Source organism: Leopardus geoffroyi, chromosome E2 (genome assembly GCF_018350155.1).
Source record: "Leopardus geoffroyi isolate Oge1 chromosome E2, O.geoffroyi_Oge1_pat1.0, whole genome shotgun sequence".
In the NCBI taxonomy this organism is placed as follows: domain Eukaryota; kingdom Metazoa; phylum Chordata; class Mammalia; order Carnivora; family Felidae; genus Leopardus; species Leopardus geoffroyi.
In genome coordinates, this window is record NC_059335.1 from 20,564,852 (window position 1) to 20,583,863 (window position 19,012).

Genomic DNA, 19,012 nt, shown 5'->3' on the forward strand with positions numbered 1-19,012 from the left:
CTGATTCCATCTGCATTGATGTTTCAGAGGTAAGGTTTTTCTTTTATTTCACACAAATTAAAACTTAAAAAAAAAAAAAAACAAAACCATACCACCAATTCTTATGTAATATTAGAATCAAAATAGGGACAGTATAAAAAAATCTCCCAAGTGAAAAGAACTATAATTGCGTTAGACACCTACCTAAAAGCTAACAGTATTATGTAAGATTAATAATTTTCTTTTTATTCTAAGAACATAAGGTACTCTTAGTAAAATGAGGCAGACCTTTTACATGTGAATTTCAGTTTGACAAATACAACCTTGATGGAAAGACACTCTTGTAGGGAAACAGATACAAGAAATATTCAATTCTGTAAAACTGAAAATTTAAAGTGATACCTATTAGTCAATTTGGTTGTAAGGTGCCATCGAGAAATTTAAAATTTAAATTAACAAAATACGGAGGCAACTGGTAAGGAGGATGGGGAAGACATTCTGGACTAGTCATAGTACTATTCTTAGATACTGTAGTTCATATATGTAAAAAACAGTGTAAGTGAATGAAAATTATAACTTATGTCATTATAGATTCTCTTACACCAATGTTCAAAGAGCCAGGTCCTGGAATCTGGCACACACTGTCTGAAATGTATTTCCATCTATGTGCTTCCTACCGCAACAGATCCCTATTCCACAAACCCAATTTTATTGGGGGAGGATGATAAACACGAAACATGGTATGTTCTAGAGGATAAGCTGCTTCTAATACATCTTTGTTTTCCCCTATCTCTAACTATTTTTCAAATCATAATAAACATCTCATGAAAAGAGCCACCCAAGCTATTTATCTTCAGACCTGAAATTATTTAATGTACTCCTTCTACCCTTTAAATATTTCTCCTATCCTTAAAAAATATATAAATTGATTCATGAATAAAGCATTGAATAAGTACTCAGTTATCCGAGTATAAATGTCCAATTATTGACCTTCAGAAACAAACTTATGTTTTATCATTGTTAACCCTTCTTTAAAAAAACAAGAGGAGGGGCACCTGGGTGGCTCAGTCGGTTGAACGTCCGACTTCGGCTCAGGTCATGATCTCGCGGTAGTTCGAGCCCCACGTCAGGCTGTGTGCTGACAGCTCAGAGCCTGGAGCCTGCTTCAAATTCTGTGTCTCCCTCTCTTCCCGCCCCTCCCCCCACTCATGCTGTCTCTCTCTCTCTCTCTCTCAAAAATAAATAAACATTAAAAAAATAAAAAACTAAAAAACAAGAGGAGGGTGGAGTAGCAAACCTTATTTACTGGGCTTCCTTCTGTAGAAAACAAATTTATCTTGGGGAAATCAAACATGGAAAACAAGGACCGGGAGGGTTCTGAAATTCACTTTCATTGGCACCCTCGCTTTATAAAAAGGACAATATGTGATGGGGCTCTTTTAGCTTCTGCATTTGCTACTGATTTGTGTTGTTATCTTTCATAGCAGTAAAGGCGATTCTTAGCAGTCATGTTAATCTGTTCATCTTTAATTTTTGAGAAAAACTGCTCTATTGCTTTTCATAACACAAAACTAAACTGGTATCGCCTGTTTCTACAATGTTCACACTCCTACTAGGTCAAGTAGCCATAGAGGCTGTGAATTGATGTTAACTGAGCAAATGTTAGCTTTTGTTCATGCATATCAGGGAAAAAACCCACAAAGTTTAATTACATTCGGTTTCTTCTCTCCAGCTGCCTTTCAGTGTTCAAAGCACGGCTGTCTTCAACGGAATACTCTTAACGTCAAACCCACATCCCCAAATCAAACCGGAGAGCCAGATCAATCACTCACATGAAGGGGGCTTCATATCCAACATGGCTCAAGAATACAGGAAGAGTGACTTCATAAAGATGGAAAAACAGAAAAAACCCACCACTCCAGGTACAAAGGTAGAAAGCTTTTGTGCCCCACCCCTCTCTTTAATACACCCAGAAAGCGTAAGGAACAGAGGGGGTCCTAATTAGTAAAAAAGCATTCACACATGATTAATTGGTAATCTTGGCACCAGCTGTATGGAACCAAATGCTATACTTCATGAGACAGACACTTGCAAGCTTTACATCTGCTTCATGCTAAGAGAACATCTGCTTTACTCATTCAAACACTTTTCCAGTTTTACAGCAATTTACACTTTGCCTGGTGGATTGTGCCAATGAAAATGTACACCAATAGAAGTTACCCTCTAAAGAATGCAACATGAACAAATACTTCATATTTTCATTTCCATCAGTTCCACAGGGAAAGTGATGTCGGGAGAATGAAAACATTTCTTCTGGAGATAATGACAGAAAGAAACAGACAAAAGCGGTGTTATTTTTAAGGAGCTGTACAACGAAAACCATTTAATAGTAGTTTATATAGTAATTTGACAAAAATACTAAAAGGAAAAAGCATTAAAACAATGACTGCTCACAGTGAGTGATCTGGGTCCCCTAGAAACACACAAAATGTAACAGCGCCTTTTACGCAAATGACACCACATCTGCCAAAGGAAACCTCGCGTTAGTTTTTAAGACTCTTCATGTAAATAAACTTTTGTTTACAAAAACTGTGTCCAAACTGAGTAGGCTGCTGGTGGTAGGGAAGCCACGGAAAGACTAACTTTACAAATGCAGTCTGTTGCAGGAGCAGGTAACAAATCATCTCACCAAGAAACAGTAGCTCACGGTAAGACAGCTGTTCTTGAAGTTTCGTACTGGGAACCATGCCCTTAGCAGACATTCTTAAGGCATGTACTCTGTTCATTGTCTGGTGAGCCCCCTGTCCATCTGTCACACTGGAATGATCTTGCCCTAGGGCTGAGAGCTTCGTGTGGGGGCAGGCTGGGGACAGGATGGGGACAAGCTGGGGACAAGCTGGGCTACTGCTGACAGCACACCCCCCGCACCCCCGGCACCCACCGGGCTCACACAGAAGCATCCACCACTCTTGGTACTACTGGACTTACCACTTGGCTAGTTAACTCTACGTATTCTAGAGAGTCCTTGCTGAGTGAGAGTATTCAGTGGGAAGATATGCAAATTCCGTAACATCAAACGAATATGAGAATAACAGTGGAAAATATTAGCATAAGAAAAGACTGAAAAAAACTGGTAAAAATTGAGTGACAGGAGTGGTTTTTTAGCTAAATGAGAATTATTTTTCCTTATCACTGAACATTTCTTTGCTGGGGAAACAAAGGTATAAAACTTTAGTCCTCGACCCCAAGGGGTTTAGGTTTCAATGAGAAAGAATAATGCATTTTTGTAAGGAAAATGACTACTGAAGGAAAGGTATCAATTAGAAGGGATGAAGAGCACTATTTTTTTTTATTGTTTATTTTAAGAGAGAAAGAGCGAACACGCACACGAGGGAGAGAGTCAGAGAAAGAGGGAGAGAATCCCAAGCAAGCTCTGTGCTGTCAGCGCAAAGCCTGATGTGGGGTTCCTTCCCACAAACAATGAGATCATGACCTGAGCTGAAATCAAGTCGAACGCCCAACTGACAGGGCCACCCAGGTGCCCCTGACTGAACTATTAAACCGGCTCCCACTGGATTCTGGGTTTCTAATTGGTCTCTTTTTCCTCTATCTTCCTCATTCATTCAACAAACAGCTACTGACCAAAAAGTGACAAGCGTTCTCTTGCTGAGATTCAGCAGGGAACAAAGGAGACGCAAATCTTTGTCTTCATGGAATTTATAATCTAGAACAGAGGGAGAACAAATAAACGTGTAAAACATAAAAAGCAGAAGAGGGGGATGGCGAGGGGTCGGGTGTTGTGATCTTGCAGTTGGGTGGGGAAGGCCGCACCGATGAAGTGACTACTGAACAGAGATCTGAAGAGGCGGGGCAGTGAGCCATGTGGAGGAGAGCCTGTGGGTCGCACAGGACAGCTCATGTACACCTTGAAGAACAATGAGGAAGGCAGTGTGGTTTGAGGTGGAGCGAGCAAGGAAGGTCGGGGGCGGTAGGGCAGAGTGGTGTGAAATAACATGGGGCTGGACATCCAGTCCTGCTAGCTAACTAGGACTCCAGGCTTGTACTCTGAGCTAGGTGTGTGCGTGGGGAGGTGAAGGAGGTCAGGAGTGTGGTTTCAGACCTGTTGAGCTGGACTGTGAAGGGCTCTGAGCGGCTGTAATAATCCCGGTGGGGATATGGGTTGTGAGAGGTGATCACATTCTACACATTGCTAAAGGGAAACGGACAGGGCTTCCTTTGAGAGAACCAGGACTGTTCAAGGGCAGGAGCCCCGAGCCACCAGAGGACGAAGCTGCAATGTACAGAGATGGAGGTATCAGGAGAAACACCTGAGGGCAGGTACAGTCAGGCGTTTGATGTGCACTTGTTAAGTTCGAAATGCCTGTTGGACATCCCAACTCAGGTGGTCAAGCAGGCGGCTGTATATACAAGTCTGGAGTTCAGGGGAAGGTATGAGCAGGGGACAGACATTCGGGGGCCATGAGCGTAGAGATGGTATTTAAAGCTATAGGTAAGATTGTTCTTAGAAATGACAAATGGACAGAAAAGTACAGAGCTGAGCCCTGGATTCTCTGCCAACAAGAGGTCAGAAGGCTGAGGGGTAGCCTGTGAAGGAGCCAAAGAACCACCCGGAGAGGGAGGAGTAAATCCAGGAGAACCTGCGTCCTGGAGTCCAGGAAAAATGAGGACTGAGACATGACCACTAAACTGAACAACAGGAACTTTTAGAGAGCAGTGCCATGGCTGAAACCTGCCTGGGGTGGGCTCAAGATAGAGATTAAGAAGAGAGGAATAGAGACTGTGGGGCTGCACACTTTCTGGGTGTGTTTGGGTGTTAAGGTGAGCAGAGCAACGGACAGTAGCTGAAAGAGAAGATGGGGACAGAAGAGCCTTCCCGACCCCAGGACGGGAGAAGGCAGGGGAGACTCAACTGCCAGAGGGATGTAACTTGGCCGAAGGCAGGGGAGCAGATGCCACCCACAGGGTGAGAAGTCGGTGCACACGGGCACAGATCCAGGCAGATGTGGGGCTGAAGCACGTGGGAGGTCTCTTCAGCTTGCTCCTCCTTCCTCAGTCGACAGGGTTCCCGAAATGCTACCTCCAAATACGGCATCTTGACTTACTGAGTATCTTAAGCTGAAGGAATGTGAGAAATGGCAGGTGCAGGAAGGCTCTCTGCCTCTCCCTGGTCCCCTGAAGCAGGTCCTAAGACTGTCTTGTGAAAGGTGCACTCCCTCTACCCGGAGGAAAAAAATCCTTATCTCCGAAGGTGGAGGGGCATGGAGAGGAATCTGAACAAACAGGCTTTGCTAACTAAGTTCAGCCCCTTTTCTTCCTATATTTTCCACGTTCTACTCTTTTTCAAATCTAGTATTAAAACGCTCAGGTTTAACCATTTCTTCACGTCTTCATTTCCTTATGAAGGTTCTAGTGTCACGTAAAACTTGTCTTAAGTAAATTTGTACACTTTTCTCTTGTTAATCTGTCTTTTGTCAGTTCACCTGACAGAACCCCAGCCAGAGGACGCAGGAGGGCAGTGGGTTCCCCTCCACAGTGAAACAGGAAGCAATGTAACCCTGGGGAAGGTCTGGGGGGAAAAGCAAGGAACAACAGGTTAGAACGGTCGTCTAGGAGAGCTGGGGGGTTAATGGACAAAGGAAGTGTAACAGGACTGCCAGGCAGCACTTTTAAAAACTGACAAATTTGGGGGCGCCTGGGTGGCTCAGTCGGTTGAGCATCCGACTTCAGCTCAGGTCATGATCTTGCGGTCCACGAGTTCGAGCCCCACGTCGGGCTCTATGCGGACAGCTCAGAGCCCACAGCCTGCTTTGGATTCTGTCTCCCTCTCTCTCTGCCCCTTCCCTGCTCATGCTCTGTCTCTGTCTCAAGAATAAATAAAAGCATTAAATTTTTTTTTTAAATCTGACAAGTTTTAAAATAAAATATTTTGGTTTCTGTATATTTAAATGTGTATTTAGTCCCTGCTACTGAGTTTTCTTATTGCTTGTAATAATTTTTCAGATTCTCTTGTGGTTTCCAGGTATATAATGACATGACCTACAAGTAATTTCACCTCCTCCTTTCTGATTTTTATACTTTTTACTTCTCCTGTTTATATTGCTGGTACCTCCAAAGCAATGTTAAACAATAGTACTAACAGCTTTGGCTTGGGATACACCTCTAGCCACATGTGCCTACTTAAATTTAATTAAAACTAAAAATTCAGTTTCTCAGTTTTTGAACACAAATGGCTAACGGCTAGAGTGTTAGTAATACAGCATGAAGAACTTTTCATCATCACAGAAAGTTCTGCTAGATAGATAGCACTGTTCTAGTGTTTCCCTAATGGGGAAGGTCTTAGCATCTGGTCTGAAATGTATTCATGCTAGGGGCGCCTGGGTGGCGCAGTCGGTTAGGCGTCCGACTTCAGCCAGGTCACGATCTCGCGGTCCGGGAGTTCAAGCCCCGCATCAGGCTCTGGGCTGATGGCTCAGAGCCTGGAGCCTGTTTCCGATTCTGTGTCTCCCTCTCTCTCTGCCCCTCCCCCGTTCATGCTCTGTCTCTCTCTCTCTGTCCCAAAAATAAATAAACGTTGAAAAAAAAAAAAAAATAAAAATAAATAAATAAATGAAATGTATTCATGCTATATTAAAAAAAACGATGCATCTATTTTTTTAAGTTTTACTGAGACAGAATTCACATACCATACAATTCACCCATTTAAAGTGTACAATTCAATAGCTTTTACTGTACTCACAAAGTTATACGTGCATCACTACAATCAATTTTAGACCATTTCATTACCCCTAAAAAGAATCACCACTCGGAGTCATCACCCTACAAATCCCCCATGCTTTGTAGCACTGGGCAACACTAATCTACTTTCTATCTCTTTAGGTTGGCTTCTCCGGGACAGTCCATAAAATGAAATGATACAATATGTGGTCCTTTGGGCCTGATTTCATTCGTTCGGCATGTTTTCGAGGCTCCTCTAATGCTGCGGCATGTATCACTCATTGCAAAATCGCCAAATAATATTCCATTGTATGGATGTACCACATTTTACTTACCCATTCCTCCCTTAGTGGACACTGAGGTTGTTTCCTCTTTGGGCCATTATGAAAAACGCTGCTATGAGTATTCATGTACAAGTTTTTGTGTCGGTATATTTTCCTTTTTCTTGGGTATTTCCTTAGGAATGCGACGGCTAAGATCATTTGAGAACTGTTTCACTGTTTGAGGGTTGCTAGACTGCTTACCAAAGTGGTTGCATCATTTTACATTCCAATCAGCACTGTAAAACATTCCAATTTCTCCACATCCTTGTCAACACTTGTTATTACGTGTCTTCTTATTACAGCCCTGCAGTGGATGTGAAGTGTTATCTCACTGTGGGTTTGAGTAGAACTTCCTGACAGGCTAATGATGTTGAGCATCTTTTTTGCATGTGCTTTTTTAGCCATTTGTATATCATCTTTTGAAAAATGTCTATTCAAGTCCTTTTTTCATTAAAAAAAAAATTGGGCTGTGTTTTCATTATTGAATTGTTATAGTTCTCTCTATATTCCAGATTCAGATCCCTTATCAGGCATATGATCTGTAAATATTTTCTCCCTGAGTGGTGTCTTTTCGTTTTGATTGTATGCTTTGGGGCACAAAACTTTCTAATGCTGAAGAAGTCCAATGTAACTATTTTTCCTTTCCTTCGGTCACTTGTGCTTTTGGTGTATCTAGGATGGCCGAGCCTAACCCAAAGCCATGATGACTTATTCATGTTTTCTTTGCATTTTACTTTTTTAAATATAATTTACTGTCAAATTGGCCAACATACAGGGTGTACAGTGTGCTCTTAGAAGCTTCAGAGTTACATTTAGGTCTCTGACCCACTTTGAGTTCATCTGTGTGTGTGTACGAGGAAGGGGTCCAATTTCCTTATTTTACACATGAATATCCATTTGTCCTCTGATCACTTGTTGCAAAGACTATTCTTTCTTCATTTAATTGTCTTGGCATCTTTGTTGAAAATCAATTGGTCATAAATGTAACGGTTTATTTCTGGACTCTCAATGCTATTTCATCTACCCTAATGCCAGTACCACACTGTCTTGATTATTGTTGTGAGTCTTCTTTGTTTTTTTTTTTTTTTTTTTTTTTTTCAAAACTGCTTTGGCTATTCTGGGTCCTTTCAGTTTCCATATAAATGTTAGGGTCAGCTTGTCAACATTTGCAAAAACATCCCATTTTGAGAGGGATCAATCAAATCTGTACACCAACTTGGGGAGTATTGCTATGTTAACAATCTTGTCTTCCAATTCATGAACACGGTTTAAATTTTATACTTCTTTTGTTCAATTTATTCCTAAGTATCTTATTATCCTCTTGCTATTGTAAAAGAAACTCTTGTTAATTTAATTTTGGTTTGCTCATTGCTACTGTATAAAAATACAATTAGCTTTTGTGTATTGATCTTGTATCCTGCAACCTGGATAAACTCATTTATTAGTTCTAATAGTTTTTTTAGTGGGTTCTATATAGAAGATCATGTTTTCTACGGAGCCAGTTTTACTTCTTCCTTTCCAATTTGGAGGTCTTTCGTTTCATTTTCTTGCCCAATTTCCCTGATTAGGGCCTCTAGTATAGTGCTGAATAGAAATGGCTAGAGTAGACATTCTTGTCTTGTTCCTAATCTTAGGGGGAAAACTTTCGATTTATCACCATTAAATATGATGTTAGCTGTTGGATTTTTGGCAGACGGCCTTCCTGAAGCTAAAGATCCCTTCTATTTCTGGTCTGTTGAGTGTTTTTTTTATTATGAAGAGTTGGTGAGGGGTTCCTGGGTGGCTTAGTTGGTTGAGCATCTGACTTTGGCTCAAGTCATGATCTTGCGGTTCGTGGGTTCAAGCCCTGCGCTGGGCTTTGAGCTGACAGTGTGGAGACTGCTTCAGATTCTCTATCACCCTCTCTGTCTGTGCCTCCCCCTCTCACTCTCTCTCTCTTTCAAAAATAAACATTAAAAAAAAATGAAGAGTTGTTGAATTCTGTTAAATACTTTTTAAATGTCTTTTAAGATAATCACATGGTTTTTGTGTTTTATTCCATTGATGTCGTGGGCTCATCTGGCCAATTCTTATTTTGTTACATGTGTTACAAGAAAATGATACTATATTTTTTCCAAATACCATTTCTTGCATCTTTTGAAGTACTAACAGAACAAACAAGTGTATTGCTAGATTCCTCAGCAATTGCCTTTAGTTTCCTGGTAGAAAAATAACTTTTTCATGGAGCGTTTTACTTTGAACGTGCAACCAGATTCTCTTTATTAGTATTAATTAGAATTTTTGGTTCAACATATATATAAGTGGGATTAGTCTCTGAGCTGTGTTTTTTTATATTACCTACATTACATACAGTTGATTCTCATCATTCACAGATTTCTGATTTGCAAACCTGCCTACTAACTAAAATCTGTAACAAGATTGACAAAAAGTACTCGCTGTGCTTTTGCAGTCATGTGCAGAGCAGTGACATTTTGAGTTGCCTCATGCGCACGGTTCCGACTGTGCTCTGCCTCTTGCTCCAGCTGTCATACAGAAGTGATCCGAAGGTGACTGCGCTAAGGGGCAGTGCAGCACAGTGCCAGAAGCTCTGCGCCCAGGTGGATGGGGTTTCTATCCAACTCTGGTACCTGTTAGTGGGACGGCCTTAGGCAAGTCACTTAACAATTCTGAACCTCATTTTCTCTTTTATAAAATGAAGAAAACAGAATCTACCAGGAGTTCTTAGAACTTAAGACCTATGTGTGACACACATGCACGCGTACACACATGCACACACACACACACGCGCGCGATGTCCCCAGGAGCAATGACTAGTATTCTCTAATTCAGTGTTCTTGGTGACTTTTAGAATATAACTGCTGGGAATGGGAAAAATTGACTGTAGTTATATTCTGATCCTCAGTTTTGGTGTGTTATGCCTGACTCATAAAAATAATCTAGAAGTTTTCTTTCTCTTTGGTGTTCTAGAATGGCTGAAATAGTACTGGAATATTTTGGTTCTTCAGTAAGAGTTTGGTAAAATTCCTCCAGAAAATCAACAGGGTCTGCTGTTTTGGGAAGTGCAGGATGGGTAGTTCTTTATTAAGTTTTCTCTATCACATTTGCAGAAATAATTATATTTTCTGGGGCTAGTTTTGTCAATTTATATCCTAGAAAAGCATCCATTTCACCCATTCATCTAATTTGCACGGAATCAAACAGAACAGACCACGTGTCTCCTTCCTATTTCATGGTCTCTATAGTTATTTCTCTGCTCCCACATTTCATCATCTCTGCAATTATTTCTGGTATTTATTTTGGGTATTTGTACTCCCTACCCTATCTTCATCCTTCTTATTTTTTACTCCCCAAATAATCACTCATTTATTATTTTCTTACTTTCTAACTCATCAATTTCTTATTTTATTTTTATCCTTCCTTCTGTTGCTAGATTTTGTTTACTTTCCAACTACGTAAGTGGAATAATGAATTCATTTGTTTACTCATTCTTATTTCATAATACAATATTTAAAGCTACAAATTCTTCTGAATACTGCTTTAGCTGTATTCCATAATCCTGAAACATTGTTTTCATCATTTTCTAGATTTTGTTTATAATTTCTATAAGTTCAGTTTTAATGTGAACAAAAACTTATGAAGTTGTTTTTACATTTGCAGAAAGTGAGCTTTTTCTTTTTAATTAGTTATCTCCAGTTTTCATTTAAATGAATGAATAAATTAAAAGGGCATACTGTGAGTCTATGACCATTATCTCCAAAGCTGAGAACAAGACAACTCTATGCGCTACCACAACGTGATAAGGAAATACTGTATTTCTGGGTCTGAGATTTTTCTCTAGGGCTGAACATATGAGGATTTTAGTTAATGTTCTGTGGATATTTAAAAAGAACATACATTCTGTCACTAGATATTTATAAATTAGATCTTATTATTTTCTCTAGGTCTTCTATATTCTCATTTTCGACCACCTGCTTTTTTTATGGACTAAGAATTAAAACTCAACAGTAATGGGTTTCTCTATTACTTCTTGTATTTCCTGTAGTTTTTGCTTTATAAATTTTGTTAAGTTATTTGACACATAGATAGTCCTATCTGTGGTCGGCATCTTTATCACTGAAAAATTGCCCTTCTTTGCCTCCTTTTTCTGTCTGAGACTTTCTTTCCCCTTTTTTGCAGTATTTCAATAAGTTCTCATCTACACCTTAGTTCTAATCCTTCTAAGAAACTGTTCTGGGAGAATCTTACGCATATAGTAAGTGATTTGATTTTGCTCTGTGACACAGAGTTTTCATCAGGTGAGTAAAGCAGACATATATTTATTCATACAAAAATATTTTGACATTTTGTGTTAACACGTTTTCTGTCGCAGTTTTTGTCATTTTTTAGAACAAATCCTCTACTCTATTGCCTGTGTCTGCTTGTGTGTGTCTTTTAATTTCGAAGGTTTATGTTTTTATTGTAGGAGTTACCTCTAGAACTGTAACTTTCAAGGATGACTTAATTCTTTATTTCTATAGATAGTATCTACTGAGTTCCTCTAACGAGTGATTATAATCTCATGAAATTTGTATTTCTCCCCTGCCCAATTTTACTTGATATTTTCTTGGCTTTTTCTTTTATATACATCTGTCTCTTATCATTTTTAAATGAAACTTGACTTCTAGCTATAAAAAATAAAGAAATGGATACCTCCACCATCTTCTACCTTCTCTTTTCCTTCCTCTTCTTTTTACTACATTGTTATTGCTACTATTTCATAGTTATAACATCGCTGAGTATTACTACATTGTGTTACATCATATATATTTTGTCTATAAATGTTTGGTGCTAGTCCTACAGTTAAATATGTTTGTACTTCACCGATAGGCCTTCTGCCATTGTTTTGCCTTTTATCTCTTGGCCGGATAAAGTTTTCCCTCTAACAATTTCTTCAGGTGTTAAAAAAAATAGATTTCTCAGAATCAAAACAGTTTGTTGGGTGCTTTATGCAGGATGGAATGACTACATTAAAATATATAAATCACATTCTCTTGTCTTCTGCAGACATCATTCAAGATCTTTTAAGCATTAAATGTCACCATGGAAAAGTTGGAAGCCAGATTGACTTGTCTCCCTTTTGTTTGGATGTCCAGGGGATTTCTTACTGTTGAAGGCCACCAATTTCACAGAACTATACCCTGCTGATGATCTGTCGAGGCCAAGTTGACGCCCCTCAACTTGTAGATTCAATTCATCTTTCATTTTTCAAGTTTTCTTGAATTATATCTTTAAACATGATTCTCCCTTGTTTCATTGTTTTGGTTCTTTTCTTTTGGGACACAAATTATGTGTGTTTGCTGCTGTCTTCCTCAGCTGTCAGCTTCTCCCTACTACCGTAACTGTACGCATTCCTTTTCATTTTGTTTACTTTTATCAGTCCAACATTTCTCCTTCTGTGCCTTCTGCAGAGTCTAGTCTTGTGTGTTGCTTCCAACACCGTTGTCATTGTTACGGTTTTATCTTTTGATTCTACTTCTTGTCTAAGTTCTGCCAGTTCACGTTTCAGTTCTTTCTGTTGTCTTCCTGGATCTCCTTGGAGACGGTATAGACTTTCTTACATCCCTGCTTTGAATCCATCTTCTACGGTGGCAAATGCTTATTATTATTTTTTATTTATTTTTGAGAGAGAGAGAGAGACAGAGACAGAGAGACAGCATCAGCAGGGGAGAGGCAGGGAGAGAGGAAGAGAGACTGAATCCCAAGCAGGCTCTGCACTCACAGACGGGCTCCATCTCACGAAGGTGAAATCATGTCCTGAACTAAAATCAAGAATCAGGAGCTTGACTGACAGAACTACCCAGGTGCCCCCACTGTGTCTGTTTTTTGTTTGTTTGTTTTTATTGTGTCTGGTTTTTAATGGGACCTGTTTGGTCACAATTTTCATGTCCCTGCTATAAATTTTTTCCGGTGACTGCTCTTCACCAACACTTGTTCTTGGTTCTTCTCTTCCTTTTTTTCTTCCAGTTTCATTGTACAGATCCTGTGCTAGTTCCCTTCTGTATGTGACAAGTTCTTACCAAACCAACTTCCTGCAGAAGTTCATGTGGGGGACAGGCCAGGGCCACAAGTCAGGCCAGCGAGAATCTTCCTTGTGATTCAGCGTGGTTTACAACAGTGAGCTCTTTAGTCTTTTCCTCATTTTAGCCAACCAAGATTGGCAGCCTCAGAGCTGTGCAACACGCAAGTTCTCTCTCTTTATCCTGGTCTTCTGAAATTCCACTTGTACAAAAATGGCTTGTCTCTGTGATTACTCCTTTTAGCCTGCCTAGCTTACTTCTCTTTCATACCAGGGCGTCTCCAGGAAAGCTTCCGTCATTACTGCTCACATCTGGCCCCGTGGTTCTCCACAGCGGACCTCGGTCTCACCCCTCAGGATATGCCAGTAACCTTGGAGAACTCGGCTTTGGAGGCTTCCTCCAAAATCCTCTCTCCCTACCTTTCCATGCTCCTCTGAGTTTCACGTGGTTAGGCGGCCCTTCCTCATACACTATGGTTCCAGATCAGAGACCACTCTTAGTTCTATCAAGGCTGGAAAATAACTATCTCTTTTTCATTTTCCTTATTGCTTTGAGATAATTCTAAAGAAAGAAGGAACTGACATCTTTACACGGCCACTTTAAAACAAGAAGTTGATTAATAAGCAATTTTAGGGGTTTTACCCTCACAGGAACAATCTAACTACCCCAAAATTGGGGAGCTTAGAAACAGTGAAATAACTGAGAGTATAATTTTTTTTAAATTTTGAGTTATATAAACAATCATGTCCATAATAATTGTGGAAGTTGGTATACCTATGTACATATGGAAAAAGCATATGAGGTAACATCAGAGACGTCTGATTTTGAAAACTATGTTGGAGTCATAAATAAGTAAAATATATACACATGTAGGATGCAGAATGGAAGGGAAAACTGAAAACTGGTTTTTGATGAGGTAATGAAAACTGAGTAATGTCTTTTACTTAAAAGTTTTTTGTTGTTGTCACAATACAGTTTGTGCAGTAACACAATACATGTTCAAAAACTAAAAGGAATCAGTGTTATGTGTATTTTCACTCCAGCGTCTACTAAACACAAATCATGACAAACACACTGATGGGCTCCCCACTTGTCAGCACTTCTGTGTCCTCTGCCTGAAGGCAGCTCCCAAAGCTGCATCCCCCTGCTCGCTCTAGTGCTGGCCCAGATCTTTTACAGCAGCCGTTGTCCCCATCCCCCATCCCCCTGCCTAGACCGCTTCCCTCACCTGTAGAGGTGAACTACTCCAAACAGCCCACTATCACTCAGCACTGATGATGTGCCGGGCACCATAGGGTAGCACAGCAAGTAAGGCATGGGCATTGAACCCTTTCAGTTTGTTTTGTTTATAATAAAGGGCAACAAAAAAGCAGGTTGCATTTAAGGGACAATTTAGAAGGGCACCTGGGTGGCTCAGTCAGTTAAGTGTCCGGCTTCGGCTCAGGTCATGATCTCATGGTTCATGAGTTCGAGCCACGCATCGGGCTCTGTGCTGACAGCTCGGGGCCTGGAGCCTGTTTCAGATTCTGTGTCTCCCTCTCTGTCTGCCCCTCCCCCACTCATGCTCTGTCTCTCTCTCTCTCTCTCTCTCAAAAATAAATAGACATTAACAAAAAAAATTTTTTTTTAAATAAAGGACAATTTAGAGTTAGAATGTTTGGTCCTTGGAGACAGCCAGATTAAATATGCTCAAAATGCACCTAAAACAGTGCTAAGCACATAGCAGACATTCAATAAAAGCTATTTTTAAAAACTTTATACTTTCAATTTCCCAGCAAGGAAAATAGAACACAGTTGTTAACACAGTAGGAGAAGAACTTTTAATTTAAAAAATATGCTAAGAAAACCAAAACTACAATGAGCTGTCACCTCACACCTGTCAGAATGGCTAAAATCAGTAACACAAGAAACAACATGCTCTGGCGAGGATGTGGAGAAAGGAGAACCCCGGTGCACTGCTGGTGGGAGTGCAAACTGGTGCAGCCACTCTGGAAAACAGTATGCACATTCCTCAAAAAATTAAGAACAGAACTACCCTATGATCTAGCAATTGCACTATTAGGGTTTCCCCAAATAATACAAAACTACGAACTCAAAGGGACACATGCACTCCGGTGTTTACAGCAGCACTACTGACAACGGCCAGATTATGGAAAGAGCCCAAATGTCCACTGACTGAGGAATGGATAAGAAGAGGTGGTGCGTACATACAACAGAATATCACTCAACCATAAACGAGACCGAAGTCTTGCCATTTCCAATGACATGAATGGAGGTGGAGGGTATTATGCTAAGTGAAGTAAGTCAGAGAAAGATAAATACCCTGTAATTTCAGTCCTATGTGGAATTTAAGAAACAAAACGAATGATCATAGGGGTTAAAAAAGACAGAAGCAAACCAAGAAACAGACTCTTAACTATGGAGAAGAAACTGATGGTTACCAGAGGGGAGGGGAGGGGATGAATGACATAGGTGATGGGGATTAAGGAGCACATTTGTTGTGATGAGCACCGGGTGTTGGTATGAAAGTGATGAATCACTATACCATACACCTGAAACTAATATTACACTGTATGTTAACTGGAATTTAAATAAAAACTAAAAATAAAATTTAAAAATATGCCAAGAAAGGATAGTATATATACATTTCCCATGACCACTTAAAACCAGCATCTTCTCCTTCATTCAAATACTAATGCTGTTATGATCAGCAACTAACATTTAAAATATCATTCTAGGGGTGGTCTGGGTGGCTGAGCCAGTTAAGCATCTGACTTTGGCTCAGGTCATGATCTCGTGATTCTTGGGTTCGAGCCCTGCGTCAGGCTTGGTGCCGACAATGGAAAGCCTGCTTGGGATTCTAATTCTCTCCCTCTCTCTCTGCCCCTCTCCCATCACACTTTCTCTCTCTCTCTCAAAATAAATAAACTTAAAAAAAATCATTTTGAACACATAAACTCTATGATTTGCCTGTTTCAATATGTTTTTTAATATTTATTTATTTATTTATTTGGGGGACAGAGCTGGTTCATGCTTGCTCAGTGCAAAGCCTGACGTAGGGGCTCGATCTCACAACTGTGAGATCATGACCTCAGCCTAAATCAAGAGCCGGATGCTTAACTGACTAAGCCACCCAGGTGCCCCTGTCTATATTATAAGCAATGTTTTTACTCTCTGAATAATTACAATGAATTCAAAGTATCTGGAGATCAAAGTATTTTCATGAAAATTAGCCTAGCCAGGGCACTTGGGTGGCCCAGTCAGTCAGGCATTCGACTTTTGATTTCAGCTCAGGTCATGATCTCGCGGTTGGTTCACTGGGTTCGAGTCCCACGTTAGGCTCTGCACTGACAGTGCGGAGCCTGCTTGGGATGATCTCTCAAAACAAATAAATAAACTTAAAAAAAAAAAAAAGTAGCCTAGCAATTTTAAGTTATAACCCACAAGTACAAAAGGAAAACAGATTTACACTTCTCAAGTATTCCCATAATCCCCCAATATGAAAATGGTGTAAATTACAGGAGTAAAATTTATGAAGGCATATATAAACTCGGAAAATGAGCTTTTCCTCTGACTGAGCAATGTCTTTGATCATTAATGGCTACCAGCTTCATGGTTTATTCACAGAAAATGTTTACACATTTTAAAATTCAGCAAAATGTAAAATTCAGCTCCTCGGTTGCAACAGCCACAGATCAAGGGTTTAGCAGCTCCATTTGGCTCATGGCCACTGTACTGAACAGTGTGGAAAAAGATCATTTCCTTCACTGCACAGAGTTCCACTGGACAGCACTGGGTCTACATGATCGAAGATGAAAAACAAGCCAAATGCCCACGCAGAGGTACCATCAGGTTTGCGAAACAGTCGAAACATCTGAGGATTCCTCTTGTGATGCAGAGAAAACAAGTCTGTGCTATAAGCCATTGCTTGAATAAAGAGAAGATGCAATAAGACTGAGCTCAACTGTACATTTCAGGGGATGGAGGTGTCGGTGGGAAGAAACCTGTTAGATTCGAGTACGTTCCTGTTTTATAGCTTCTTCCAGATGGTATCTGAGGCAGAGACAAGAAACTAGCCTAGGGTCTCTTTCTCACTCTGCACACTCCTCCAACAATCTTGCCCACACGTCTATAAGCTGGTAATATGAAAATGTCCATTTCCAACACAGATGGAACTCCTGCCTCCACATCCGTGGATCCAGCTCCCTTTACTCCATATCTCCCTCCTTGGACTGTTTCGAAAGTGACTCATAACGTATCCAAACATGGATTATCATTTGCTGTCTCACCGTCCCCTCTAAAGAATCTGGCTGGCCTTTGTCCCTGGTTCCTGGGAGGTAGCCAATAAATCCTCGAATTTCCCAAGTGATAACAGCATCTTTGTCATTCACAGTTGGTTCCTCAGGACCACCTCTGATAGCGTGTTCTAAGGAGATGACTCAGGATGGGGGCTGGCCAAGCCAGAAAGACGAGAAATGTGTGATCAGAGGGTTGGGGCTTGGAGCCAGCTGACACCGACCCAACCTCTGGGGAGGAGAGGGAGCTGGAGATTGAATTCAACATTGTGGCCAAATGGTTCAATCACACCTACATAATAAAACTCCAGTAAAAACTCTGGACACCAGAGGCCAGGTGAGCTTTCTTGGTTGACAATAGTCAACACACTGTCATACACTGACGTGCCAGGAGAACAACATGTCCTGACTCCACAAGGAAAGGACAATGGAAAGTCTGAATTTGGGGACCTCCCCCCACTGCCGACTTTCAATGAGTCTCTGCCTTTCACTGATTCTGATTTGTATCCCATTGTTGTATTAAAGCTATCATCATACGTGTAACGCTTTCCTGAGTTCTGTGAGTCATTCTAGTGAATTACTGAACCTGAGGGGATAGTGGGTATCCCAAAATTTATAGCCTACTTATGGTCGGAAGTCAGGTGGCCTGAGGATCCCCAAACTTGTGACTGGTATCTGAAGTGAGGGCGGTGTTGTAGTGGGCTGTGCCCTTAGCCTGTCAAGTCTGGCATAACTCTGGGTAGCTGGTGTCAGAAGTTACTCCACTGCCCAGACCTGTTCCTCCCAACAGGGTTCAGCATCACAGTGAATGGTATGTCCACCCAACTATTCAGCTGCTAATGGGAGAAAGCAGATCACCACTGATGATTCCTTCCTCCCAATCACCATCCACACAAATGATGAATCGATAGATTCTTCTAAATCCACCTTCTAATAAACTCTGAGTTCATCCACTTCTCTCCAGCATGATCTGGTCTTTTCCTCTCTGGTCCTGTTCTCCTTGTGCTCCTAGAGTTCTGGCCACACGTGCCTTCTCTCTGATACTCAGGCTGGACGAGTTCTGTCCTACCTTGCGGCTTTTCCGGTTGTTGTTCCCTCTGCTTAGGACGTTTTCACAGATCTTAGCTTGGCTGTTCTTCTTAGGATTTAAGCGTTGATGTATGTCTGGTCTTCAAAATGGTCTGCTTTCCCTCCCCATAACTATGTCACCACCCTGTTTGGTTTCTACCATAGGACTTATTTCTTGTTGGTTCCTGTTTCTTCCCTCCTCTTTGAACAGAATTCAAAGGCTGTTTTCTCAGGGCCTAGATCTGTGTCTGGTGCACAGATGACGTGCATTTACTGACATCCAGGTATTACCAAATCCACTGAATTGGATTTTCTTGGTGGTTGCCTCTTCCCGCAGCGCTGTCCTCCTCAGGTCCACTCTCCACGCTGCAGCCTGAGCCATCTTTCTAGCACGCCAAGACAATGACACTGCTGTACCTTGATGACCTCTGTTTATTATCCCTGTACATTCTCTCTTCCCATCTGTTCTCCAGTCAGGCTGACTACTGCCAACACCTTCAACGCTTTCAACGTTCTTGCCTCTCAAAGTTCCTGCACATGTCCCTTCCCTATGACA

The 19,012-nt window shown here is 40.9% G+C and overlaps 1 protein-coding gene across 5 annotated transcripts in view; it reads right to left on the reverse strand.

Moving 5' to 3' along the window:
* The window catches only part of DPY19L3 (dpy-19 like C-mannosyltransferase 3), a 77,722-nt gene that overhangs the window by 51,373 nt on the left and 7,337 nt on the right, over positions 1 to 19,012 (reverse strand). The window lies entirely within an intron of this gene.